Source organism: Petromyzon marinus, unplaced genomic scaffold (genome assembly GCF_048934315.1).
Source record: "Petromyzon marinus isolate PM22_M1 ecotype Great Lakes invasive population unplaced genomic scaffold, UKy_Petmar_22M1.pri1.0 PM_Scaffold_79, whole genome shotgun sequence".
NCBI classification, from domain to species: Eukaryota; Metazoa; Chordata; class Hyperoartia; order Petromyzontiformes; family Petromyzontidae; genus Petromyzon; species Petromyzon marinus.
Window position 1 is genome coordinate 68,443 of NW_027423687.1, and position 26,942 is coordinate 95,384.

A 26,942-nucleotide genomic window follows, 5' to 3' on the forward strand; every position below is an offset into this window, starting at 1 on the left:
ACCCAGGTGCCACGGGTCAACTGACTGAGATGACTGAGATGACTGGCTGATGCACCACCTGTGCCCCCTACTGTGCCAACCTGCTGTGCTTTAGCCACCCGGCGCTCCGCTCGCTGTTGTGAGCGTCGCTCCTCCGCCCTCCGTTGTTGTTGGAGGGCGACTGCCTCCAACTGCCCAGTAGCGTCCTTCACGAGCCTCCTCCACAGAGGCCGATCTTGACACCGCTGGTACCAGTCATCGGCAAGTCCACTCAGCTCCACGTCCTCCTGTACCACATCACTCCATCTCTTCTCTAGCCCGTGCCGCGCCCGCTTAGCCCCCTCAATCCGGCCAAACAAAAGCTGTTTCGGCATGCGGTGGCTGGGCATGCGGGCTACATGACCCAGCCATCGCAGCCTTGCCTGCCGGAGGAGCTCACCGATGGGACCCTGCCCAGATCTTTCAAGGATTTGTGAGCTCCTCACACAATCCAGTCTGGTTAAACCCAGGATGGATCGTAGGCAGGTCAGCCTAAATGTTTCTAACCGGCGAAGATGTTCCATTAGGGGGGTCCATGTTTCGCAAGCGTAGAGAAGGGAGGGAATGATCGTGGCCGAGAAGACCTGAAGCTTAGTGCGGAGCGACAGACCAGGTAGCTTCCACACAGCGTTACGCAACCGATGAAAAGATATTGCCGCTCGACTGATTCGGAGTGAGACCTCTGCTGTTAAACTGGAGCCAGTCATAAGCACACTGCCCAGGTATGGGAAACTCTCCACTCTCTCCACAACTGCCCCATCACCGATTGGGAGTTGTGGGGGTGGAGTGTCCGATGGTACAAAATACCCAGGCAGGTGCTTAGTTTTGGTGGGGCTGATGGTAAGGCCCCACCTCTTAGTGGCACGCTCCAGTCTCAGCAGCAGCGTCTCCAACTCCTCCTCTGACTGAGCAGCTATTACCAAGTCATCAGCATACATAACGTGGTTGAGCAATAGGGAGCCATCCCTTGACCGCACCCGGGCATCGATTAGCCTCCCATTATATCTGTACCATATGGAGATTCCCCCGGTACAGCTATTGAAGGCTTCACGAACTACGTGGTCAAAATAGATGTTAAATAATGTGGGAGCCAGAGGACATCCCTGTCGCACCCCAAGGTGTACAGGGAATGGCTCTGACTCCCGGCCACGTAGTTTTACCCGGGCCCGCTCACCATCATGAAGGTCCTTAATGATCGTGAGCAGAGGGTCAGGTACTCCAAAAGCACGAAGAACGACCCAGAGCCCAGGCCTACTGATGGTATCATAGGCCTTGACCAGGTCAATAAAGCAGAGATGTAGGTCTTGTTGGAATTCCCTACACCTCTGCTGTAGCAGACGGACAGAAAATATGGCATCTGTGCAGGACCGCCCTTTCCTGAAACCGCATTGGGGCTCCGCAAGCCTCTCCTCAGCGTGCCTGGCAAGGCGATGCTGAATAATCCTTGCCAGGACCTTTCCCGGCACACTGAGGAGTGAGATGCCCCTGTAGTTGTTACAGTCTGTGCGGTCCCCCTTCTTAAAAAGGGGGACCACCAGGGCATCCTTCCAATCCTGCGGAACCCGTCCAGTGGTCCAGACTGTTGTTATGATGTCATATAGGGCAGTCTGTGCACAAACGCCACCCTCCCTCAGCATTTCGCTTGGGAGATCATCTCTGCCCGCTGCCTTTCCTGGTCTCAGACTCCGGATCGCCTTCAATACTTCCTCAGCAGATGGCACCTCAGCCAGCCACTCACAGGGGGTGACTTCATCCAATATTTGAGGCACTGCAGCCTCAGCAGGGTCATCCTCACTTTGTGCCACGATGTTTTCCTGGCTGAGGGATTTTCCCTCCCCCAGGACCTCACAGAAATGCTCAGCAAATCTGCGAACCTGTTCCTGGGGGTCGGAAATTGGATCACCGTTTTTTCCCCTAATGATGGTAATCGGTGTGGGGCTGCAGGTTACTTTTTTGATGGAGTTAAATAGAGATTTGTGATCACGGGCCACTGAGGCAGACTCCATCTCCTCAGCAACCCGCGACCACCACCCATCCTTGCAGCGCCTCACGGCTCTCCGAACCTCCGAGCGAAGGCTGCGGTAAGCCTCCTCATTCTCTGACGTGGGATTCTGTAGCCGATGACAGTGGGCCTGTCGCTTTTTCTCAACCATCCTGAACAACTCCTCTGTCATCCAGGGTGTCTGGGGAGGTCTGGACCGCGTACCCAAAGCAGCCATTGCAGCTGCATGAGTCACAGTCCTAAACCTCGCCCATTTACCCTCGACATCAGGAGGAGTCGGGGACGATGCCAATCCCAGCCGCAAGCGATGATGAAATTCTCGCTTGCAACTTTCATCAGATAACTGAGACCAGGCCACTTTAGGTTGGAATGGGGTCCTGGGTGTACACCCACCACCGGAGTGGAAGAATGGCAGGCGCATCTTACAGATGACTAGTCGATGGTCAGAGGGCAGATCAGCTCCACGGTAGGTCCTGGTGTCAAGGACATGGGCTCGCATTCGCTGGTCCGTCACTATGTAGTCCAGCAGATGTTCTTGCTTGGACCCGGCATGCATCCATGATGTTGTGTGGATGCGCCGATGCCGGAACAGCGTGTTGGTAATTACAAGCCCATGGGCTGCACAAAAATCTAGCAGCCTCCTACCGTTGTTATTGAGCTGATCTGGCCCATGCCCTCCAATCACTCCAGACCAGGTGCCAGTATCATGACCAACTCGGGCATTGAAGTCACCCAACATGATGACTCTATCCCGAGGGGCCACTTTAGCCAGCACCTGTGACAGGAGGTCATAGAAGGCATCTGACTCATCGGCTTTGCCTGCATCCCTCCACGGATGTTCATCTTCAGTGGGGGCATAAGTAACCACGACCACCATTCCTCGCCTCCGGTTGATGGGAAGGCGAGCCCAAAGTAGCCTGGGGCTTACAGCTTCCCACACCTCACCGCCACGCTCCCACGCCCCCTTCATTCTTTTGTTCAAAAGAAGACCCACACCCTGTTGTTTGGCAGTCTGCTGCCCCGAGTAGAGGACTGTCCACCCCTCATGGTGGCAGGAGCCAGAGCCGGTCCACCGGACCTCCTGAATGCCGCATAGATCCAGGCGGTACCGGTCCAGCTCCCGACAGAGGAGTGGCAGCCTCTCCTCTGCAGTGAGCGTTCGAACATTCCACGTGGCCACCCGTAGTGGCTTTTCGTTGTTTCTGGAGTAGCCCCGAGGGTAGGTATTCAATCTCCTGGCTCCGCCAATTGGGGTTTGGCCAGGAGACGTCATAGACGCCTGGCCCCCCGGGGCCTCCGGCACAAGCTTAGTTGTTACATATTTCAGTTTAATTCGTGGTTTTGTGGTAATTAATTGAAGGTGGAGGGGTTACCAGCCCCTCGCACCCGTCCAGAGCCCCCGTTTAGCCCCTGTGGTGGACACATATGCCATGAGGGGAGGAGCCAATCAAAATTGGAACTCCCCCCACAGCGCTGTCCACGACAGAGTTGCCCGTCCGGCACCGCGAGGAGGTAGGGGGTTGTTTTGCCGGACACACACACAGTCACACACACAGTCACACACACAGTCACGCACACACAGTCACGCACACACAGTCACACACACACAGTCACACACACACACACAGTCACACACACACACACAGTCACACACACACAGTCACACACACACACAGTCACGCACACACACAGTCAGGCCGGAACGGTACACGAGGGGGTGGGTGGCCAGCACCACGCCCGACCGCCTTTGTCTCCCTAGTGGCGATGTTTACACACTGCACCAGGTACTCATTTGAGGCTGAGTCGACCTAGGGGAGGCCCAGGACCGGTTCAGATAATCGTCACTGGTGTTGGCCGTGAGCAGGAATCGAACCCGGGTGGCCAGGTTCATAGCGCAGCGTAGCGCTAACCGCTACACTACCGCTCCCCACATACAGTCACACACACAGTCACACACAGACACACAGTCTCACACACAGACACACAGTCACACACACAGACACACACAGTCACACACAGACACACAGTCTCACACACAGTCACACACAGACACACAGTCTCACACACAGACACACAGTCACACACACAGACACACAGTCTCACACACAGACACACAGTCACACACACAGACACACACAGTCACACACAGACACACAGTCACACACAGACACACAGTCTCACACACAGACACACAGTCACACACACACAGTCACACACACACAGTCACACACACACACACAGTCACACACACACACACAGTCACACACACAGACACACAGTCACACACACACACACAGTCACACACACAGACACACACACACACAGTCTCACACACACACACAGTCACACACACAGACACACACAGTCACACACAGACACACAGTCACACACACACAGTCACACACACACAGTCACACACACAGTCACACACCGACACACAGTCACACACACAGTCACACACAGACACACAGTCACACACACACACAGTCACACACACACACAGTCACACACACACACACAGCCAAACACAGTCGGACACACACAGACACACAGTCTCACACACACACACAGTCACACACACACAGACACACAGCCACACACACAGTCACACACAGGCACATAGTCACACACACAGACACACAGTCACACACAGACACACAGTCACACACACAGTCACACACAGACACACAGTCACACACACACACAAAGACAAAGACAAAGATCCCCCGTATAGCCTCAACAGACTGTAGGGGCAAGTGCTGTTAGCGAGCACACACACACACACAGTCGGACACACAGACACATAGTCACACACACACAGACACACAGTCACACACACAAACACAGCCGGACACACACAGACACACAGTCTCACACACACAGTCACACACACAGTCACACACACAGACACACACAGTCTCACACACAGTCACACACACACACAGTCACACACACACACAGTCACACACACACAGTCACACACACACATTCACACACACACACACAGCCACACACAGCCGGACACACACAGACACGTCCTTGAGTCCCTGTCTGTGTGCAGGATGGTGATGGTGGCAGTTTGAGTGCTTCCCACGACAACCTGCACTTTGGGTTTGATGGCGATGGCGATGGTGATGGTGAAGGTGAAGGTACAAGCAGCCCCCGGATCAGCCACCCCGCTCCGACTCACCGACCCAGACAGGTGAGCAGATGCACACTCACCCACTAACTCACCCACTAACTCACCCACTAACTCACCCACTAACTCACCCACTAACTCACCCACTAACTCATGCACTCACCCGCACACTCACCCACTAACTCATGCACTCACCCACTAACTCACCCACTAACTCACCCGCACACTCACTCACTAACACACCCACTAACTCACACACTCACCCACTAACTCACGCACTCACCCGCACACTCACCCGCACACTCACCCACTAACTCACCCACTAACTCACCCACTAACTCACCCACTAACTCATGCACTCACCCACTAACTCAACCACTAACTCACGCACTCACTCACGCACTCACCCGCACACTCACCCACTAACTCACGCACTCACCCACTAACTCACCCACTAACTCACCCGCACACTCACCCACTAACACACCCACTAACTCACACACTCACCCACTAACTCACGCACTCACCCGCACACTCACCCACTAACTCACCCACTAACTCACCCGCACACTCACCCACTAACTCACCCACTAACTCACCCACACACTCACCCACTAACACACCCACTAACTCACACACTCACCCACTAACTCACGCACTCACCCGCACACTCACCCACTAACTCACCCACTAACTCACCCGCACACTCACCCACTAACTCGCCCACTAACTCACGCACTCACCCACTAACTCACCCACTAACTCACGCACTCACCCGCACACTCACCCACTAACTCACCCACTAACTCACCCGCACACTCACCCACTAACTCACCCGCACACTCACCCACTAACTTATGCACTCACCCGCACACTCACCCACTAACTCACCCACTCACCCACTAACTCACCCACTAACTTACCCGCACACTCACCCACTAACTCACCCGCACACTCACCCACTAACTCACCCGCACACTCACCCACTAACTCACCCACTAACTCACCCACTAACTCACGCACTCACCCGCACACTCACCCACTAACACACCCACTAACTCACGCACTCACCCACTAACTCACCCGCACACTCACCCACTAACTCACCCACTAACTCACCCACTAACTCACGCACTCACCCGCACACTCACCCACTAACTCACGCACTAACTCACCCACTCACCCACTAACTCACCCACTAACTCACGCACTCACCCACTAACTCACCCACTAACTCACCCGCACACTCACCCACTAACTCACCCGCACACTCACCCACTAACTCACGCACTCACCCACTAACTCACCCGCACACTCACCCACTAACTCACCCACTAACTCACCCGCACACTCACCCACTAACTCACCCACTAACTCACCCACTAACTCACCCGCACACTCACCCACTAACTCACCCACTAACTCACGCACTCACCCACTAACTCACCCACTAACTCACGCACTAACTCACCCACTAACTCACCCGCACACTCACCCACTAACTCACCCACTAACTCACGCACTCACCCACTAACTCACCCACTAACTCACGCACTAACTCACCCACTAACTCACCCGCACACTCACCCACTAACACACCCACTAACACACCCGCACACTCACCCACTAACTCACGCACTCACCCACTAACTCACCCGCACACTCACCCGCACACTCACCCACTAACTCACGCACTCACCCACTAACTCACCCACTAACTCACCCACTAACTCACCCGCACACTCACCCACTAACTCACGCACTCACCCGCACACTCACCCACTAACTCACCCGCACACTCACACACTCACCCACTAACTCACCCACTAACTCACCCGCACACTCACCCACTAACTCACCCGCACACTCACCCACTAACTCACCCGCACACTCACCCACTAACTCACCCACTAACTCACCCGCACACTCACCCGCACTCACCCACTAACTCACCCACTAACTCACCCGCACACTCACCCACTAACTCGCCCACTAACTCACCCACTAACTCACCCGCACACTCACCCACTAACTCACCCACTAACTCACCCACTCACTCACCCGCCCACTCACCCACCCGCCCACTCACCCGTACACCCACCCACCCACTAACTCACCCACTCGCCCACCCACCCACCCACCCGTCCACTCACCCACTAACTCACCCACCCACCCACCACCCGCCCACTGTGTGTGTGCCAGGCTGGAGTGGGTGACCTGCTCGGTGCGTTCCCCCGAGGCGACGACTCCGACATCGACATCGAGGGCCTGGAGGAGGACGCCAGGGGGGCTGGAAAACCCAAAACACCAGGCCCGGTTAGCCCCCCATCACATCACAACACATCACACTCACTCACCACCATCACAACACACTCACTCACTCACTCCTCACCACCATCACACTCACTCCTCACCACCATCACAACACACTCACTCCTCACCACCATCACACTCACTCCTCACCACCATCACAACACACTCACTCACCACCATCACAACACACTCACTCCTCACCACCATCATACTCACTCACTCACTCCTCACCCCCATCACAACACACTCACTCCTCACCACCAACACACTCACTCCTCACCACCAACACACTCACTCCTCACCACCAACACACTCACTCCTCACCACCAACACACTCCTCACCACCAACACACTCACTCCTCACCACCAACACACTCACTCCTCACCACCATCACACTCACTCCTCACCACCAACACACTCACTCCTCACCACCAACACACTCACTCCTCACCACCAACACACTCACTCCTCACCACCAACACACTCACTCCTCACCACCAACACACTCCTCACCACCATCATACTCACTCCTCACCACCATCACAACACACTCCTCACCACCATCACACTCCTCACTCACTCCTCACCACCATCACACTCACTCACTCACTCCTCACCACCATCACAACACACTCACTCCTCACCACCATCACACTCACTCACTCACTCCTCACCCCCATCACATCACACTCCTCACCACCAACACACTCCTCACCACCATCACATCACACTCACTCCTCACCACCAACACACTCACTCCTCACCACCAACACACTCACTCCTCACCACCAACACACTCGCTCCTCACCACCAACACACTCACTCACTCCTCACCACCAACACACTCACTCCTCACCACCAACACACTCACTCACTCCTCACCACCACCACCACAACACACTCACTCCTCACCACCAACACACTCACTCACTCACTCCTCACCACCAACACACTCACTCCTCACCACCATCACAACACACTCACTCCTCACCACCACCACCACACTCCTCACCACCAACACACTCACTCACTCACTCCTCACCACCAACACACTCACTCCTCACCACCATCACAACACACTCACTCCTCACCACCAACACACTCACTCACTCACTCTTCACCACCAACACACTCACTCCTCACCACCAACACACTCACTCCTCACCACCATCACACTCACTCCTCACCCCCAACACACTCACTCCTCACCCCCAACACACTCACTCCTCACCACCAACACACTCACTCCTCACCACCAACACACTCACTCCTCACCCCCATCACACTCACTCCTCACCCCCAACACACTCGCTCCTCACCCCCATCACACTCCTCACCCCCATCACACTCACTCCTCACCCACCCCCACACTCACTCCTCACCCCCAACACACTCACTCCTCACCCCCATCACATCACACTCACTCCTCACCACCAACACACTCACTCCTCACCCCCAACACACTCACTCCTCACCCCCAACACACTCACTCCTCACCACCAACACACTCACTCCTCACCACCAACACACTCACTCCTCACCCACCATCACACTCACTCCTCACCACCAACACACTCCTCACCCCAACACACTCACTCCTCACCCCCAACACACTCACTCCTCACCCCCATCACACTCACTCCTCACCCCCAACACACTCGCTCCTCACCCCCATCACACTCCTCACCCCCATCACACTCACTCCTCACCCACCCCCACACTCACTCCTCACCCCCAACACACTCACTCCTCACCCCCATCACAACACACTCACTCCTCACCACCATCACACTCACTCCTCACCCCCAACACACTCACTCCTCACCACCAACACACTCACTCCTCACCACCATCACACTCACTCCTCACCACCATCACACTCACTCCTCACCCCCAACACACTCACTCCTCACCCCCATCACACTCCTCACCCCCAACACACTCACTCCTCACCCACCACCCACACTCACTCCTCACCCCCAACACACTCACTCCTCACCCCCATCACACTCCTCACCCCCAACACACTCGCTCCTCACCCCCACGGTGTGTGTGTGTACAGTGTGTGTGTACAGTGTGTGTGTGTACGGTGTGTGTGTACGGTGTGTGTGTGTGTACGATGTGTGTGTGTGTACGGTGTGTGTGTTTGTACGGTGTGTATGTGTGTGTGAACGGTGTGTGTGTGTGTACGGTGTGTGTGTGTGTCTGTACGGTGTGTGTGTGTGTGTACGGTGTGTGTGTACGGTGTGTGTGTGTACGGTGTGTGTGTGTACGGTGTGTGTGTGTGTGTACGGTGTGTGTGTGTGTGTACGGTGTGTGTACGGTGTGTGTGTATGGTGTGTGTGTGTACGGTGTGTGTGTGTGTGTACGGTGTGTGTGTGTGTACGGTGTGTGTGTGTTTACAGTGTGTGTGTGTGTACGGTGTGTGTGTGTGTGTACGGTGTGTGTGTGTGTGTGTACGGTGTGTGTGTGTACGGTGTGTGTGTGTACGGTGTGTGTGTGTACGGTGTGTGTACGGTGTGTGTGTACGGTGTGTGTGTGTGTACGGTGTGTGTACGGTGTGTGTACGGTGTGTGTACGGTGTGTGTGTATGGTGTGTGTGTGTACAGTGTGTGTGTGTGTGTACGATGTGTGTGTGTGTGTACTGTGTGTGTACGGTGTGTGTGTACAGTGTGTGTGTGTGTGTACGGTGTGTGTGTGTGTATGGTGTGTGTGTGTGTGTACAGTGTGTGTGTGTGTACGGTGTGTGTGTACAGTGTGTGTGTGTACAGTGTGTGTGTGTACGGTGTGTGTGTGTCTGTACGGTGTGTGTGTGTGTACGGTGTGTGTGTGTACGGTGTGTGTGTGTGTGTACGGTGTGTGTGTGTACAGTGTGTGTCTGTACGGTGTGTGTGTGTACGGTGTGTGTGTGTGTACGGTGTGTGTGTACGGTGTGTGTGTGTGTGTACAGTGTGTGTGTGTGTACGGTGTGTGTGTGTGTACGGTGTGTGTGTGTACGGTGTCTGTGTACTGTGTGTGTGTGTGTGTACGGTGTGTGTGTGTGTGTACGGTGTGTGTGTGTTTACAGTGTGTGTGTGTGTGTACAGTGTGTGTGTGTGTGTGTACGGTGTGTGTGTGTGTGTACGGTGTGTGTGTGTGTACGGTGTGTGTGTGTTTACAGTGTGTGTGTACAGTGTGTGTGTGTCTGTGTGTGTGTGTACGGTGTGTGTGTGTGTACGGTGTGTGTGTGTGTACGGTGTGTGTGTGTACAGTATGTGTGTGTGTGTATGGTGTGTGTGTGTGTACGGTGTGTGTGTGTGTACGGTGTGTGTGTGTGTTTACAGTGTGTGTGTGTGTACAGTGTGTGTGTGTGCGATGTGTGTGTGTACAGTGTGTGTGTGTACGGTGTGTGTGTACGGTGTGTGTGTGTGTACGGTATGTGTGTGTGTATGGTGTGTGTGTGTGTATGGTGTGTGTGTGTGTACGGTGTGTGTGTGTTTACAGTGTGTGTGTGTGTGTGTACAGTGTTTGTGTGTGCGATGTGTGTGTACAGTGTGTGTGTGTGTGTGTACGGTGTGTGTGTGTGTGTGTACGGTGTGTGTGTGTATGTTGTGTGTGTGTACGATGTGTGTGTGTGTTTGTTGTCTAGGTGGAGGAGGAGGATGAGGAGCGAGGAGGTGAAGGTGGAGGTGGAGGAGGGGAGGTGGACAGGGGGCGACTGGCCAGCGTCCTCTACCAGGACCTGCTGATGTCCGACGGGGAGGATGAGCAGAGCGACGAGGAGGGAGACAACCCCTTTGCTCGTAGGCTCGTCCGCTCGCTCGCCCACTAGCCCGCTCACTCACCCGCTCGCCCACTCACCCACTAGCCCGCTCACTCACCCGCTCGCCCACTCACCCGCTCACCCACTAGCCCGCTCACTCACCCGCTCGCCCACTAGCCCGCTCACTCACCTGCTCGCCCGCTCACCCACTAGCCCGCTCACTCACCCGCTCGCCCGCTCACCCACTAGCCCGCTCACTCACCCGCTCGCCCACTCACCCGCTCACCCACTAGCCCGCTCACTCACCCGCTCGCCCACTCACCCGCTCACCCACTAGCCCGCTCACTCACCCGCTCGCCCACTCACCCGCTCACCCACTAGCCCGCTCACTCACCCGCTCGCCCACTCACCCGCTCGCCTGCTCACCTGCTCACCCACTAGCGCGCTCACCCCGTCGCCCACTCACTCGCCGCTCACCCACTCACCCGCTCACCCACTAGCCCAGTCACCCAGTCACCCACTCACTCGCCCGCTCGCCCACTCACTCTCCCAATTGCCCACTCTCTCACCCAGTCGCCCACTCATTCGCCCACTCACCCAGTCGCTCGCCCACTCACCCAGTCGCTTGCCTGCTCGCCCATTAGCTCACTCAACCGCTCACCCACTAGCCCACTCACCCAGTCGCCCATTTACTCACCCGCTCACCCACTAGCCCACGTACATTGTCGCCCACTCACTTGCCCACTCACCCGCTCGCCCACTAGCCCAACTCACCCTGTCATCCACTCACTCACCCAATTGCCCGCTCACCCACTCACCCACTAACCCACTCACTCGCCCGCTCGCCCACTCACCCGCTCACCCACTAGCCCAGTCACCCAGTCGCCCACTCACTCGCCCGCTCGCCCACTCACCCGCTCACCCACTAGCCCAGTCACCCAGTCGCCCACTCACTCGCCTGCTCACCCACTAACCCACTCACCCCCTAACCCACTCACCCAGTCGCCCACTCACTCGCCCACCCGATCACCCGCTCGCCCACCAGCTCACTCACCCAGTAGCCCGCTAGCCCACTCACCCACTCACCCAGTCTCCCACTAGCCCACTCACCCAGTCTCCCGCTAGCCCACTCACCCAGTCTCCCACTAGCCCACTCACCCAGTCTCTCACTAGCCCACTCACCCAGTCTCCCGCTAGCCCACTCACCCAGTCGCCCACTAGCCCACTCACCCAGTCTCCCACTAGCCCACTCACCCAGTCTCTCACTAGCCCACTCACCCAGTCTCCCACTAGCCCACTCACCCAGTCTCCCACTAGCCCACTCACCCAGTCTCCCACTAGCCCACTCACCCAGTCTCCCACTAGCCCACTCACCCAGTCACACACTAGCCCACTCACCCAGTCTCTCACTAGCTCACTCACCCAGTCGCCCACTAGCCCACTCACCCAGTCTCCCACTAGCCCACTCACCCAGTCTCTCACTAGCCCACTCACCCAGTCTCCCACTAGCCCACTCACCCAGTCTTCCACTAGCCCACTCACCCTATCGCCCGCTCGCCCACTCACCCAGTCTCCCACTAGCCCACTCACCCAGTCTCCCACTAGCCCACTCACCCAGTCTCCCACTAGCCCACTGACCCAGTCTCCCACTAGCCCACTCACCCCGTCGCCCACTAGCCCACTCACCCTATCGCCCGCTCGCCCACTCACCCAGTCTCCCACTAGCCCACTCACCCAGTCTCCCACTAGCCCACTCACCCAGTCTCCCACTAGCCCACTGACCCAGTCTCCCACTAGCCCACTCACCCCGTCGCCCACTAGCCCACTCACCCAGTCTCCCACTAGCCCACTCACCCAGTCACCCACTAGCCCACTCACCCGCTCACCCACTAGCCCAGTCACCCAGTCGCCCACTCACTCGCCCGCTCGCCCACTCACCCGCTCACCCACTAGCCCAGTCACCCAGTCGCCCACTCACTCGCCTGCTCACCCACTAACCCACTCACCCCCTAACCCACTCACCCAGTCGCCCACTCACTCGCCCACCCGATCACCCGCTCGCCCACCAGCTCACTCACCCAGTAGCCCGCTAGCCCACTCACCCACTCACCCAGTCTCCCACTAGCCCACTCACCCAGTCTCCCGCTAGCCCACTCACCCAGTCTCCCACTAGCCCACTCACCCAGTCTCTCACTAGCCCACTCACCCAGTCTCCCGCTAGCCCACTCACCCAGTCTCCCACTAGCCCACTCACCCAGTCTCCCACTAGCCCACTCACCCAGTCACACACTAGCCCACTCACCCAGTCTCTCACTAGCTCACTCACCCAGTCGCCCACTAGCCCACTCACCCAGTCTCACACTAGCCCACTCACCCAGTCTCCCACTAGCCCACTCACCCAGTCTCTCACTAGCCCACTCACCCAGTCTCCCACTAGCCCACTCACCCAGTCTTCCACTAGCCCACTCACCCTATCGCCCGCTCGCCCACTCACCCAGTCTCCCACTAGCCCACTCACCCAGTCTCCCACTAGCCCACTCACCCAGTCTCCCACTAGCCCACTGACCCAGTCTCCCACTAGCCCACTCACCCCGTCGCCCACTAGCCCACTCACCCTATCGCCCGCTCGCCCACTCACCCAGTCTCCCACTAGCCCACTCACCCAGTCTCCCACTAGCCCACTGACCCAGTCTCCCACTAGCCCACTCACCCCGTCGCCCACTAGCCCACTCACCCAGTCTCCCACTAGCCCACTCACCCAGTCTCCCACTAGCCCACTCACCCAGTCACCCACTAGCCCACTCACCCAGTCACACACTAGCCCACTCACCCTATCGCCCGCTCGCCCACTCACCCAGTCTCCCACTAGCCCACTCACCCAGTCTCCCACTAGCCCACTCACCCAGTCACACACTAGCTCACTCACCCAGTCACACACTAGCCCACTCACCCAGTCTCTCACTAGCTCACTCACCCAGTCGCCCACTAGCCCACTCACCCAGTCTCCCACTAGCCCACTCACCCAGTCTCTCACTAGCCCACTCACCCAGTCTCCCACTAGCCCACTCACCCAGTCTTCCACTAGCCCACTCACCCTATCGCCCGCTCGCCCACTCACCCAGTCTCCCACTAGCCCACTCACCCAGTCTCCCACTAGCCCACTCACCCAGTCACACACTAGCTCACTCACCCAGTCTCTCACTAGCCCACTCACCCAGTCTCTCACTAGCCCACTCACCCAGTCTTCCACTAGCCCACTCACCCTATCGCCCGCTCGCCCACCCACCCAGTCGCCCACTAGCCCACTCACCCAGTCTCCCACTAGCCCACTCACCCAGTCTCCCACTAGCCCACTGACCCAGTCTCCCACTAGCCCACTCACCCCGTCGCCCACTAGCCCACTCACCCAGTCTCTCACTAGCCCACTCACCCAGTCGTCCACTAGTCCACTCACCCAGTCTCCCACTAGCCCACTCACCCAGTCGCCCACTAGCCCACTCACCCAGTCACACACTAGCCCACTGACCCAGTCTCCCACTAGCCCACTCACCCCATCGTCCACTAGCCCACTCACCCAGTCGCCCGCTAGCCCACTCACCCAGTCTCTCACTAGCCCACTCACCCAGTCTCCCACTAGCCCACTCACCCAGTCTCCCACTAGCCCACTCACCCAGTCTCCCACTAGCCCACTCACCCAGTCTCCCACTAGCCCACTCACCCAGTCGCCCACTAGCCCACTCACCCAGTCTCCCACTAGCCCACTCACCCAGTCTCCCGCTAGCCCACTCACCCAGTCTCCCACTAGCCCACTCACCCAGTCTCCCACTAGCCCACTCACCCAGTCTCCCACTAGCCCACTCACCCAGTCTTCCACTAGCCCACTCACCCAGTCTCTCACTAGCCCACTCACCCAGTCTCCCACTAGCCCACTCACCCAGTCTCCCACTAGCCCACTCACCCAGTCTCCCGCTAGCCCACTCACCCAGTCTCCCACTAGCCCACTCACCCAGTCGCCCACTAGCCCACTCACCCAGTCTCCCACTAGCCCACTCACCCAGTCGCCCACTAGCCCACTCACCCCGTCGCCCACTAGCCCACTCACCCAGTCTCCCACTAGCCCACTCACCCAGTCGCCCACTAGCCCACTCACCCAGTCGCCCACTAGCCCACTCACCCAGTCTCCCGCTAGCCCACTCACCCAGTCTCCCACTAGCCCACTCACCCAGTCTCCCACTAGCCCACTCACCCAGTCGCCCACTAGCCCACTCACCCAGTCTCCCACTAGCCCACTCACCCAGTCTCCCACTAGCCCACTCACCCAGTCGCCCACTAGCCCACTCACCCAGTCGCCCACTAGCCCACTCACCCAGTCGCCCACTAGCCCACTCACCCTATCGCCTGCTCGCCCACTCACCCAGTCTCCCGCTAGCCCACTCACCCAGTCTCCCGCTAGCCCACTCACCCAGTCTCCCACTAGCCCACTCACCCAGTCTCCCACTAGCCCACTCACCCAGTCTCCCACTAGCCCACTCACCCAGTCTCCCACTAGCCCACTCACCCAGTCTCCCACTAGCCCACTCACCCAGTCGCCCACTAGCCCACTCACCCAGTCACACACTAGCCCACTCACCCTATCGCCCGCTCGCCCACTCACCCAGTCTCCCACTAGCCCACTCACCCAGTCTCCCACTAGCCCACTCACCCAGTCACACACTAGCTCACTCACCCTATCGCCCGCTCGCCCACTCACCCAGTCTCCCACTAGCTCACTCACCCAGTCGCCCACTAGCCCACTCACCCAGTCTCCCACTAGCCCACTCACCCAGTCTCTCACTAGCCCACTCACCCAGTCTCCCACTAGCCCACTCACCCAGTCTTCCACTAGCTCACTCACCCTATCGCCCGCTCGCCCACTCACCCAGTCTCCCACTAGCCCACTCACCCAGTCACACACTAGCTCACTCACCCAGTCTCCCACTAGCCCACTCACCCAGTCTCTCACTAGCCCACTCACCCAGTCTTCCACTAGCCCACTCACCCAGTCTCCCACTAGCCCACTCACCCTATCGCCCGCTCGCCCACTCACCCAGTCGCCCGCTAGCCCACTCACCCAGTCGCCCACTAGCCCACTCACCCAGTCTCCCACTAGCCCACTCACCCAGTCTCCCACTAGCCCACTGACCCAGTCTCCCACTAGCCCACTCACCCCGTCGCCCACTAGCCCACTCACCCAGTCTCTCACTAGCCCACTCACCCAGTCGTCCACTAGTCCACTCACCCAGTCTCCCACTAGCCCACTCACCCAGTCGCCCACTAGCCCACTCACCCAGTCACACACTAGCCCACTCACCCAGTCTCCCACTAGCCCACTCACCCAGTCGCCCACTAGCCCACTCACCCAGTCTCCCGCTAGCCCACTCACCCAGTCTCTCACTAGCCCACTCACCCAGTCTCCCACTAGCCCACTCACCCAGTCTCCCACTAGCCCACTCACCCAGTCTCTCACTAGCTCACTCACCCAGTCTCCCGCTAGCCCACTCACCCAGTCTCCCACTAGCCCACTCACCCAGTCTCTCACTAGCCCACTCACCCAGTCTCCCACTAGCCCACTCACCCAGTCTCCCACTAGCCCACTCACCCAGTCTCTCACTAGCCCACTCACCCAGTCTCTCACTAGCTCACTCACCCAGTCTCTCATTAGCCCACTCACCCAGTCTCTCACTAGCCCACTCACCCAGTCTCTCATTAGCTCACTCACCCAGTCTCTCACTAGCCCACTCACCCAGTCTCTCATTAGCTCACTCACCCAGTCTCCCGCTAGCCCACTCACCCAGTCTCTCACTAGCCCACTCACCCAGTCTCTCACTAGCCCACTCACCCACTAACCCACTAGCCCACTCACCCTATCGCCCGCTCGCGCACTCACCCAGTCTCCCACTAGCCCACTCATCCGCTCGCCCACTAGCCCACTCACCCAGTCTCCCACTAGCCCACTCACCCAGTCTCTCACTAGCCCACTCACCCAGTCTCTCACTAGCCCACTCACCCAGTCTCCCACTAGCCCACTCATCCGCTCGCCCGCTCGCCCACTCACCCACTAACCCACTAGCCCACTCACCCTATCGCCCGCTCGCCCACTCACCCAGTCTCCCGCTAGCCCACTCACCCAGTCGCCCACTAGCCCACTCACCCACTCACCCAGTCTCTCACTAGCCCACTCACCCTATCGCCCGCTCGCCCACTCACCCGGGCATGGTGCTGGCCACCCACCCCCTCGCGCGCCGCTCCGGCCTTGGCAGGCGCTCGCTAACAGAGCTTGCCCCCAACAGTCGGCCAAGGCGACACCACGTTGGGACCTTTGTGCGTTGTTGCGTGCGACAGGCGTGCCCCTGAGCGAGAGCGGCACCGACTCGGACGTGGAGTCCACGCCACAGCCGCTCCCCCCGGCCCCGGCCCCCAGCACCGCGTGGGGAGTGGGGGCAGCGGCACACGGGAGGAGGGGGGACGAGGAGGACGACGAGGAGGAGGACGAGGAGGAGGTGGAGGACGACGAGGAGGAGGGGCGGCGGGGTGGGATGCAGCGCCTCGCTAGCGACAACGAAGATAGCAGCTGCCTGTCGTACGGAGATGCCAACCAGAGGTGGGGGAGGTGGTGGTGGTGGTGGTGGTGGAGGTGGTGGTGGTGGTGGTGGTGCTGGTGGTGGTGGTGATGGAGGTGGTGCTGGTGGTGGTGGTGATGGAGGTGGTGGTGGTGGTGGAGGTGATGGTGGTGGTGATGGTGGTGGTGGTGGTGGAGGTGGTGGTACTGGTGGTGGAGGTGGTGCTGGTGGTGGAGGTGGTGGTGGTGGTGGTGGTGGAGGTGGTGGTGGTGGTGGATGTGGTGGTGGTGATGGAGGTGGTGGTGGTGATGGAGGTGGTGGGGGAGGTGGTGGTGGAGGTGGTGGTGGTGGAAGTATTGGTGGAGGTGGTGGTGGTGGTGGTGATGGTGGACGTGGTGATGGAAGTAGTGGTGGAGGTGGTGGTGATGGTGGTGGTAGTGGAGGTGGTGGAGAAAGTGGAGGTGTTGATGGTGGTGGAGGTGGAGATGGTGATAGTGGTGGAGGTGGTGGTGGTGGCGGTGGTGGTTGTACTGATGGTGGTGGTGGCGGTTGTGATGGTGGGGTGCGGTAGTGTAGCGGTTAGCGCTACGCTGCGCTACGAACCCGGTGACCCGAGTTCGATTCCCGCTCACGGCCAACACCAATAACGATTATTTGTACCGGTCCTGGGCCTCCCCTAGGTCAACTCAGCCTCAAATAAGTACCTGGTGCGGTGTGTAAACATCGCCACTGGGGAGACAAAGACGGTCGGGCGTGGTGCTGGCCAACCACCCCCTCGTGTACCGTTCTGGCCTTCATAGGTGCTCTCTAACAGCACTTGCCCCTACAGTCTGCTCAGGCTATATGGGGGATCTTTGTCTTTGGTGGTGGTGGTCGTGATGGTGATGGTTCTGATGATCATGGAGGTGGTGGTGATGGCAAAACAACCCCCTACCTCCTCGCTGGTGCCAGATGGTAACACTGTGGTGAGCGGTGCCACTGGGGGAGGGCCAATTGAGATTGGCCATTCCCCTTCATGGCGTTTGTAGCCACCACAACGGCCGAAGGGGGCTCTGGATGGGTGCGGGGGGCTGGTAACCCCTCCACCTCCAACCTAATTACCACTCAACTACGTGTGAAAAAAATATCCAACTAAGCTTGTGCCGGAGGCCCCGGGGGGACCGGCGTCCATGACGTCTCCTGGCCAAACCCCATTTGGCAGAGCCAGGAGACTGAATCTCTACCCTCGGGGTTCCTCCAGAAACGGCAAAAAGCCACTACGAGTGGCCACGTGGAATGTTCGAACGCTCACTGCGGAGGAGAGGTTGCCACTCCTCTGTCGGGAGCTGGACTGGTACCGCCTGGGTCTATGCTGTATTCAGGAGGTCCAGTGGACCGGCTCTGGCTCCTGTCATCATGAGGGGTGGACAGTCCTCTACTCGGGGCAGGAGACTGCTAAACAACAGGGTGTGGCTCTTCTTCTGAACAAAAGAATGAAGGGGGTATGGGAGCGTGGTGGTGAGGTGTGGGAAGCTGTAAGCCCCAGGCTACTGTGGGCTCGCCTCCTGATCAACCAGAAGCGAGGAATGGTGGTGGTTGCTTATGCACCCATATAAGATGAATATCAGTGGAGGGATGCAGGCAAGGCCGATGAGTCAGATGCCTTCTATGACCTCCTGTCACAGGTGCTGGCTAAAGTGGCCCCTCGGGATAGAGTCTTCATGTTTCATGATTTCAATGCCAGAGTTGGTCATGATGGTGCCACCTGGTCTGGAGTGATTGGAAGGCATGGGCCAGATGCCGAGTCCAACATCTGCTGGACTACATAGTGACAGAACAGCGGATACAGGTACAAGTCCTTGACACCAGGACCTACCCCTACCGTGGAGCTGATCTGCCCACTGACCATCGGCTTTACATCTGTAAGATGCGCCTGCCATTCTTCCACTCCGGTGGTGGGTGTACACCGAGGACCCCATTCCAACCTAAAGTGGCATGGTCTGAGCTAGCTGATGAAAGTTGCGAGAATTTCATCATCGCTTGCGGCTGGGGTTTAGGACTGTGGCTCATATAGCTGCAATGGCTGCTTTGGGTACACGGTCCAAACATTCCCAGAGACCCTAGCAGACAGAGGAGGTGTTCCGGCTGGCTGAGAAAAAGCGACAGGCCCACTCTCATCGGCTACAGCATCCCACGTCAGAGAATGAGGAGGCTTACCGCAAACTTCGCTCGGAGGTTCGGAGAGCCGTGAGCCGCTGCAAGGATGGGTGGTGGTCGCGGGTTGCTGAGGAGATGGAGTCTGTCTCAGTAGCCCATGATCACAAATCTCTATTTAACTCCATCAAAAAAGTAACCTGCAGCGCCACACCTATTACCATCATTAGGGGAAAAAACGGTGATCCAATCTCCGACCCCCAGGAACAAGTTTGCAGGTTTGCGGACATTTTTTTAAGGTCTTGGGGGAGGGAAATTCTCTCAGCCTGGAAAATATCATGAGGTAAAGTGGCATCTCCATCCTGCTGAGGCTGCGGTGCCTTAAATATTATAAGAAGAAGTCACCCCGTGTGAGTGGCTGGCTGAAGTGCCATCTGTTGAGGAAGTACTGAAGGCGATCCAGAGTCTGAGACCAGGAAAGGCACAGGGCAGAGATGATCTCCCAAGCGAAATGCTGAGGGAGGGTGGGGTTTGTGCACAGACTGCCCTACATGATATCATAACAACAGTCTGGACCACTGGACGGGTTCTGCAGGATTGGAAGGATGCCCTGGTGGTCCCCCTCTTTAAGAAGGGGGACCGCACAGACTGTAACAACTACAGGGGCATCTCACTCAGTGTGCCGGAAAAGATCCTGGCAAGGATGATTCAACAACGCCTTGCCAGGCATGCTGAGGAGAGGCTTGCGGAGCCCCAATGCGGTTTCAGGAAAGGGCGGTCCTGCACAGATGCCATATTTTCTGTCCGTCTGCTACAGCAGAGGTGTAGGGAATTCCAGCAAGACCTACATCACTGCTTTATTGACCTGGTCAAGGTCTATGATACCATCAGTAGGCCTGGACTCTGGGTTGTTCTTCGTGCTTTCGGAGTCCCTGACCCTCTGCTCACGATCATTAAGGACCTTCATGATGGTGAGCGGGCCCGGGTAAAACTACGTGGCCGGGAGTCAGAGCCATTCCCGGTACACCTTGGGGTGCGACAGGGATGTCCTCTGGCTCCCACATTATTTAACATCTATTTTGGGTGAGGAGCTCACAAATACCTGAAAGATCTGGACACATTCCCCTCAGTGAACTCCTCCGGCAGGCAAGGCTGCATTGGCTGGGTCATGTAGCCCGCATGCCCAGCCACCGCATGCCTAAACAGCTTTTGTTCAGGCGGATCGAGGGGGCTAAACGGGCGCACGGGCTAGAGAAGGGATGGAGTGACGTGGTACAGGAGGACGTGGAGCTGAGTGGACTTGCCGATGACCGGTACCAGCGGTGTCAAGATCGGCCTCTGTGGAGGAGGCTCGTGAAGGACGCTGCTGGGCAGTTGGAGGCAGTCGCCCTCCGACAACAACGGAGGGCGGAGGAGCGACGCTCACAACAACGAGCGGAGCGCCGGGTGGCTAAAGCACAGCAGGTTGGCACAGTAGGGGGCACAGGTGGTGCATCAGCCAGTCATCTCAGTCAGTCGATCCGTGGCACCTGCTGGGTCTGCCCCGTGACCTCCTGCCAGCGGGCGTTCGACACTTCACGTGGCCTCAGGGTGCACATAGCCTGGCACAAGCGTCGTGGTGACGTCACCGCCACTTAGTGGCGAATGGCGGTTGTTGTTGTTGGCGGTGGTGGGGTGCGGTGGTGTAGCTGTCAGCGCTACGAACCCGGCGACCCGGGTTCGATTCCCGCTCACGGCCAACACCCAGTGGCGATTATCTGAACCGGTCCCGGGCCTCCCCTGGGTCGACTCAGCCTCAAATGAGTACCTGGTGCGGTGTGTAAATCATCACCGCAGGGGAGACAAAGGCGGCCGGGCGTGGTGCTGACCACCCACCCCCCTCGTGTGCCGTGCCGGCCTTCGTAGGTGCTGCTACTCGCTGACAGCGCTTGCCCCAACTACAGTCTTTGGTGTTGGAGGTTGAGTTACTTTGTCCATCCATCGCCATCATTGGTTCTTGTAAAATAACCCCACCCCCACCCCCCTCCCTCCCCCACCCCCTCTCCCCCCTCTCCCCCCCACCCCCTCCCCCACCCTCTCTCCCCCTCCCTCCCTCCCCCACCCCCTCTCCCCCCTCCCCCCACCTTGCTCCTCCCCTTTCTCCCCCACCCCCTCCCCCCTCCCACCCCGTCAGCTTCGGCAACTTCGAGGGTCACCTCGCCCACAAGCGGCGTCACGACGACGACGACGAGGAGGAGGAGGAGGAGGACGAGGACGACGAGGACGAGGAGGTGGAGGACGACGAGGTGGAGGTGGAGGTGGTGGACGCCAAGTTCGGCCCGGGCCTCGCGAGGGGGCGGCGGCGGAGGGGGGGGGGCGCGGCGGGGGGCCGCCCCCGGACACGTCGTCGCCGTCGCCACGCCGACAACGACGACGACGACGAGGTGGTGGTGGTGAGAGCCGTCGCCCCTGACAACGCCGCCGCTGGCGCCGCTCACGAGGCCCTGCCTCTCGCCCAATCACGCTGCCGCGGCGCCTGCCCGCAGGGCGACGTGGCTCGTTGGCACATCTGAACCCCGCCCACTCAGCCCTGGGTGACGCCAAGCTGAAACCCTCCGCGCGTGCAACGTCCCCTTGCAAGCAGCCCTTGGCTTGTCGAGCGGCCCCCCGTCCCCTTGCAAGCAGCCCTTCAATTGTCGAGCGCCCCTCCGTCCCCTTGCAAGCAGCCCTTCAATTGTCGAGCACCCCTCCGTCCCCTTGCAAGCAGCCCTTCAATTGTCGAGCACCCCTCCGGCCCCTTGCAAGCAGCCCTTCAATTGTCGAGCGCCCCTCCGTCCCCTTGCAAGCAGCCCTTCAATTGTCGAGCGGCCCCCCGTCCCCTTGCAAGCAGCCCTTCAATTGTCGAGCGCCCCTCCGTCCCCTTGCAAGCAGCCCTTGGCTTGTCGAGCGCCCCTCCGTCCCCTTGCAAGCAGCCCTTCAATTGTCGAGCACCCCTCCGTCCCCTTGCAAGCAGCCCTTCAATTGTCGAGCGCCCCTCCGGCCCCTTGCAAGCAGCCCTTCAATTGTCGAGCGCCCCTCCGTCCCCTTGCAAGCAGCCCTTCAATTGTCGAGCGCCCCTCCGGCCCCTTGCAAGCAGCCCTTCAATTGTCGAGCACCCCTCCGTCCCCTTGCAAGCAGCCCTTCAATTGTCGAGCGCCCCTCCGTCCCCTTGCAAGCAGCCCTTCAATTGTCGAGCGCCCCTCCGGCCCCTTGCAAGCAGCCCTTCAATTGTCGAGCGCCCCTCCGGCCCCTTGCAAGCAGCCCTTCAATTGTCGAGCGGCCCCCCGTCCCCTTGCAAGCAGCCCTTCAATTGTCGAGCGGCCCCCCGTCCCCTTGCAAGCAGCCCTTGGCTTGTCGAGCGCCCCTCCGTCCCCTTGCAAGCAGCCCTTCAATTGTCGAGCGCCCCTCCGTCCCCTTGCAAGCAGCCCTTGGCTTGTCGAGCGCCCCTCCGTCCCCTTGCAAGCAGCCCTTGGCTTGTCGAGCGCCCCTCCGTCCCCTTGCAAGCAGCCCTTCAATTGTCGAGCGGCCCCCCGTCCCCTTGCAAGCAGCCCTTCAATTGTCGAGCGCCCCTCCGTCCCCTTGCAAGCAGCCCTTGTCGAGCGCCCCTCCGTCCCCTTGCAAGCAGCCCTTCTCTCGTCGAGCGCCCCTCCGGCACCTTGCAAGCAGCCCTTCAATTGTCGAGCGCCCCTCCGGCCCCTTGCAAGCAGCCCTTGGCTTGTCGAGCGCCCCTCCGTCCCCTTGCAAGCAGCCCTTCTCTCGTCGAGCGCCCCTCCGGCACCTAACTTCCTGCCCGATGACGATGCTGCTTGTGTTGAGATGGAGTCGTCGTGATTTTTAATTTTTGTTTTTTTTTGCCTACGTGGACCTTACGGAAAGAACCAAAGAGTATGGATTCCTGGAGTGAGGAAAACTTGAAATCGCTCAGCCGCTCGTTCACTCACCCACTCACTCACCCACTCACCCACTCACTTACCCACTCACTCACCCACTCACTCACCCACTCACTCACCCACTCACTCAGCCACTCACTCAGCCACTCACTCACTCACTCGCTCACCCACTCACTCTCCCACTCACCTACTCACCCACTCACTCACTCACCCACTCACCCACTCACTCACCTACTCACTCACTCACCTACTCACCCACTCACACCAATCACTCACCCACCCACTCACTCACCTACTCACCCACTCACCCACTCAAACCACTCACTCACCTGCTCACTCACCTCCTTACTCACCCAGTTACTCGCCCACTCGCCCACCCTTGCAAAATCGACTCTATCCTGACGTCTCTAAGAGTTCTTACCGGGTCAAACTAAATAAAACTTGAAACGCACCTTGACCTTTTGACCTTTTGACCTTCAACCCCCCCCCCCCGACCCACCACCACAGGCCGACGAAGACATGGACGATGAGGAGGCGGGGCCTGGGGGCCAGGGGGCGGAGCACCGGCAAACCGTTGACAGCCGGGGGGCGGAGCCTCCGGGAGCGATCGAGAGCCGGGGGGCGGAGCTGGAGCCTGCGGGGGCGGAGCCCGGGGGGGGCGGGGGGGCGGGGGCTAGGGGCGGGGGCCGGGCGGGCCCCGTGGTGGTGGAGCAGGTGATGCTGAGCGACGACGATGAGGACGACAGCGACGAGGAGGAGGAGGAGGAGGTGATGTCGTTAGGCAGGGCGAGCGACAGCGACTGAGGCGGTGGGGGCGGGATGCGACAGAGCCCCGTGGACGTTGGCAGCTGCAGCGGCGGCGGCGGCGGTGGCGGTGGTGGCATCAGCAGCAGCATCATCAGCAGCGGCAGCAGCGGCAGCATCGTCAGCGGCAGCGGCGGCAGCATCGTCAGCGGCAGCATCATCAGCGGCAGCGTCATCAGCAGCGGCAGCAGCGGCAGCATCATCAGCGGCGGCATCATCAGCGGCAGCATCATCAGCAGCGGCAGCAGCGGCAGCATCATCAGCGGCGGCATCATCAGCAGCGGCAGCATCATCAGCGGCAGCATCATCATCATCAGCGGCAGCATCATCATCAGCGTCATCATCAGCGTCATCATCAGCGTCATCATCAGCGGCAGCATCATCATCATCAGCGTCATCATCAGCGGCAGTATTTGGGCCGCCGTGATGATCGTCCACGCGGTGCGACGCCTCCGCTGAGGCTGAGGCTGCTGTCGTCGGCGTCGCCCCCCGCCCCCCCGGGGGGTCGCCGCTGAAACTGAGCTGCACGGTAGCCGAGTGGCGGCCCGTGCACACCCACTGCCCGCCATCACGTGACACGTAGCTAGCTAGCGTGAACTCGGTGCAACCCGTGATGTGGCGTTTTTATTCTGACGACTCGCTCACACGTCACCCCTCTCCGCCCTTGGTGTAAGCAGCGTTACGCTCCGTGGGTCAAGCGTGTGTGTGTGCGTGTGTGTATATATTTACTTAGTTTTTCTACGTGTATATTAAGCCGCCTTATATTGTAAGGCTTGTGTATGATTATTAGTAGGCCGTTGTGTACTCTGGTGGGTTATGAGATTGCATTCTCGTCAACGCCCAGGTTAGAGAGACCACCACCACCACTATCATCGTCATCATCATCGCGTTGATCTCCATCCAGCAGTGGATAGTACACCATGCAGGGTAGAGAGACACCATCATCATCACATTGATCTCCATCCAGCAGTGGATAGTACACCATGCAGGGTAGAGACATCAACATCATCATCACGTTGATCTCCATCCAGCAGTGGATAGTACACCATGCAGGGTAGAGAGACGTCTTAAGTTTGTTGTTCGGGCACCGCTTGTCAACGTGTCCACGTGGTGGTGGTGGTGATGTCACTTCCACATGGTGGTGGTGATGTCACTTCCACGTGGTGGTGGTGATGATGTCACTTCCACGTGGTGGTGATGATGTCACTTCCACGTGTTGGTGGTGGTGATGATGTCACTTCCGCGTGGTGGTGATGTCGCGTCCACGAGGTTGGTGGTGATGTCACGTCCACGGGGTGGTTGTCACGTCCACGAGGGTGGTGATGATGTCACTTCCACATGGTGGTGATGTCACTTCCACGTGGTGGTGGTGATGTCACTTCCACGTGGTGGTGGTGATGTCACTTCCACGTGGTGGTGGTGATGTCACTTCCACGTGGTGGTGGTGGTGATTTCGCGTCCACGAGGTTGGTGGTGATGTCACGTCCACGGGGTGGTTGTCACGTCCACGAGGGTGGTGATGTCACTTCCACATGGTGGTGATGTCACTTCCACGTGGTGGTGATGATGTCACTTCCACATGGTGGTGGTGATGCCACTTCCACGTGGTGGTGATGTCACTTCCACGTGGTGGTGGTGGTGATGTCACGTCCACGGGGTTGGTGGTGATGTCTCAAACGAGCCGTGACATTAAACGCCGGTGGCGGCAGCTACGGCTTGTCCACGTGGGTCGACTCTCTTCATTCCGCCAAGTGGTGGAGGGGTACAACAACACAAAGCGGCTCGCGCTGCGATCTGACCACCATCACCACCCGCACAACCACCACCATCATCACAAACACCACCATCACCACAACCATCATCACAAACACCACCACCATCACAAACACCACCATCATCACAAACACCACCATCATCACAAACACCACCATCACCACAACCACCACCCCCACAACCACCACCATCATCACCACCCCCACAACCACCATCATCACAAACACCACCATCACCACAACCATCATCACAAACACCACCATCACCATCATCACAAACACCACCATCACAACCACCACCATCATCACAAACACCACCATCATCACAACCATCACTACCACCATCACCACCCCCACGACCACCACCATCATCACAACCACCATCATCACAAACACCACCATCACCACAACCATCACCATCACAAACACCACCATCATCACAACCACCACCATCACTACCACCATCACCACCCCCATGACCACCACCATCATCACAACCACCATCATCACA

At 58.6% G+C, this 26,942-nt stretch overlaps 1 pseudogene; it reads left to right on the top strand.

The window, feature by feature from the left end:
• LOC142923842 (transcription initiation factor TFIID subunit 1-like) overlaps positions 1 to 26,380 on the top strand; it is a 91,758-nt pseudogene extending 65,378 nt beyond the window's left edge.
• Positions 26,381 to 26,942: the final 562 nt, after the last annotated feature.